Raw genomic sequence first — 3,600 nt, forward strand, 5'->3', positions numbered from 1 at the left:
AACGGCCCGTTTTCATCATAAAAAGGGCATGGATAGCCTTATGGAGGCTTATAGAGTGCTCCTGCGGGCTTGGGGGGGGGGGCAAAATTGAGCAAAAAGCGGCCTGTTTTTCACTCATTTCTGCTTTCCCCAGCCCTCAGGAGCTCTGAAAGCCTCCATAAGGCTGTGCACAGCCACTTTGGTGAAGGGGGCGGGGTTTCAGGAGGCCAAAAATGCTGTATTCAGTGTATAAGGTGCACCCAGATTTTCAGCCTCTGAGGGAAAAAGGTGCATCTTATACTCCTAAAAAGACAGTATGTTTTAGCCTCCAAGTCCCTAATCACCTTTTTTGCACTACTCTGTAGTCTTTCCAGAGTCTCAACCTTTTTTGTATGATGGTGATCAGAACTGGATGCAGTATTCCAAGTATGGTCTCACCGAGACAGTTTAAAGTGGCACTAACACTTATATAACCTTGGTACTCTCCCTCTGTTGATGCAATTTAGGATCACATTGTCTTTTTTGCAGCTGTGGTACACAGCTGGCTCATATTTAAGTAGTTGTCCACTAGGATTCCTAGATCCCTCTCACAGTTATTGCTCATGAGCAATATACACCTATCCTATAACTGAATTTGGTGCATTAGACAAAATGATAAGTGTGTTTCCATACTGGTCTTACCTCTGTTTTCAGATTATAATCAGATTGTCAAGAGGATTTACTGGTTTACAATAAATCAGGTTTTTTAATACATAAATACAAGGCTTACTGATACAATTTTAGGTCATTTAAGTTATTTAAGCCATTAAATTGAATCCCTTGTCCAGTGCAGGGTTTAAAATATCTGTATTCCTAAGAGCTCTCACTCTCTCAAATCTCTGCTTCAACATCTCTAGCCAAATGGAGCTCACCACCTCTTTGAGCCATTGATTCTGTTGCTCTTAAATGTAGGAGATTTCTCCTCACATTTAATCAGAAACATCCTTGTAATTTAAACCCATTATTCTGTAACCTGGCCTGTGGGACGAGAAAGAAATCTTGACCTTTTCTGTACCAACCACTTGAGCCTCTGAAAATGCTAAATCTTCCCTCTCTGCCCAACTCTTTCAATCTCTCTTCATATAACTTTGTTTTTAAATGTCTATGGGGATTCTCAATTCTCCAGGTCATGGTTGTCCCCAAAGTGTTTTTTCCAAGAGGCTTTGATTCTTTTCCTTGAAGATGTTTCACTTCTCATTCAAGAAGCTTCTTCAATTCATAGGAAGGGGAAGAGGAAGAGCAGGAGTAGGAGAAAGATAAGGGAAGAAGGAAGGAGAAGGAGAGGAGGAAGGAAGGAAGTAGAGAAGGGAGGGAGGGAGAAAAGAAAGGGAAAACAAGAAGGTGTTACAAAGGGAGGAAGGGATGGTAAATAAAGCAATCCAAACTGTACATCATAACTTATTAAATGAAATAGTAAATGTATAAGAATGATAAATGTAAAGAAGAATCACAATTATGTGAATGTATACTTAAAATGGTATGTAAGAGAATAAAAAAATAAAAAACTGTTTGAAAAAAAAAGCTTCAGTGCTGACTGAAGTGAAACATCTTCAACGGAGAAAAAAAGTCCATTTGCCTCTTGAAAAAGCAGTTTTGGTACAACTTTGTTTCTAGTCTAACCCTAACCCTAACCCTAACCCTTATCATCTTCACTGCCTTTCTCCAAATCTTATCCATTATATTTGAATCCTTAAAGTGGGATATCCAGAATAGCACACAATGCTTAGGATGGTGTATGATCAAAGCAAAATAGCGTGGCACTTCACTTCCCATAATTTGGAAACTGCTTCAGCAGGCTAAAATTACATCCTGGGCCTTAAATTTCCTAATGCTTTTTCTACACTTCTGGCCTTAGATGGTGTTTTTTTCTTGATATCCATTAACATCTTTGGCAGCTAACAGCTAACTAACAGAATTAGACAAGATATTAACAGGGCAGGAAAAAAATTGATAAAGAAAATGTACAACTACTTATTAGATATTAAATTGGAAGAAGAACAAGTAAAGGAGACAACAATAGTATGGGCAAAACTTTGGTTATACAATAGTTAGATAAATGGCAGAAACTGTGGGATAGGAACTATAAATTAACAATGCCAATTGCATACAAAGAACATGTGTATAAGATGTTTTATAGATGGCATTTTGTGCCAGAGAGGTTGGCAAAGATGTTTAAAGATAAGTCAGCTAAATGCTGGAAGTGTCACCAGAAACCTGGCCCATATTATCATACGTGGTGGACATGCTCAAAAACAAAAAAACAAAAAATATTGGGCAGAAATACATACATGGCTGGAAAAAAAAGATAAAGCAGTATATTGATTTAAAGTCAGAAATGTTCTTGTTGGGAATTTTACCCGAAAAATATAGTAAGGGGAATGCATATTTAATTATCCATATAATTATAATTATTATGATTAAGCTAGAATTGTATTTGCACAAAATTGGAAAAATGAAGAGATCCCCACAGATGAGAATGCGATCAGGAAAATATTAGAATGTGCAGAAATGAATAGATTAATGCTAGAAATTAAGGAGAAAGAACAAACTGAATTATTATATGACATGGGGCTTATTTTATCAATGGTTAGATAATAAAAACGGAAGTTAGAAACAGGGAAACAAAAATAGATTAGCGAAATAAAAAAGATCTGTTAAGAGAGAGAAACAAATACGATCATTATGTTTAATATCATTTTAATATTGTAGAATTGATGTTAATTAAATGAATATTGTTGTAAATTTTGATTATCGTTTTACAAAGATATTTTTACCCAGACAACACACTGTTTAATTGAAGATGGAATAATTATATTAAAAAAAATAAAAAAAATATTTAAAAAACATTTTTGGCAGCAGCAAGAAGCAAAAGGTTTTCTGTATAAGATGGTTTTCTGTATAAGTCTTCTACTCAGAAATGCAATGCTAAACTACATGGGCTGCTAGTCTGATAACCTATTAAATACTTTTTTTGGCAGTGTACTATTCTCAATCATTTGGCTGGCTTTTGGATTTGGATCTTAAAACTATGCATTTCAACAGAATTCTCTTTCACAGGAAATGTTCTCTTTATTGGATTTTTTTTTTTTTATTATCTGTCATCGTTGCATTGGTTTTTAAGGTATTCGTGTTTTCCTACTGCACATAGCAATTATTAAAAGCACAAATCTCTAAAGCTGTATTTATTTATAAATAGTATGATTTGGTGTCTCTACATTTTAAACTCAAAGCATACAGCAAAAGAGCCCCTGTGAAATGGCTTGATTTACAATTCAGCCTTGTCTTGGTTTTTCAGAAAATTACCTTTCAAGACTAAATTGCTAATTGCCAGTATTGTTAATCATGCATTCAAGACCGTTCAGTGTAAATGTGTAAAAAGATTAAAATTCTCAGTGAATGAAAGCTCAACATTTGGAATTAATGTACATTTTTTTTAAAAAAACAATGTTCGTGTTCTTCTTCTAATTGAACAGCATAAAAGATTTAGTTTGAATCCCAAACATATTTCTATTGCCTACATGCTTAAAAACTCCCCTTTCTCACACAGGCACATACGCACAACTGCACACCAAAGACTTGGAG

Source organism: Thamnophis sirtalis, unplaced genomic scaffold (genome assembly GCF_051295495.1).
Source record: "Thamnophis sirtalis isolate CommonGarterSnake01/CBP01778 unplaced genomic scaffold, rThaSir2_p1.2 scaffold_8, whole genome shotgun sequence".
Lineage (NCBI taxonomy): Eukaryota > Metazoa > Chordata > Lepidosauria > Squamata > Natricidae > Thamnophis > Thamnophis sirtalis.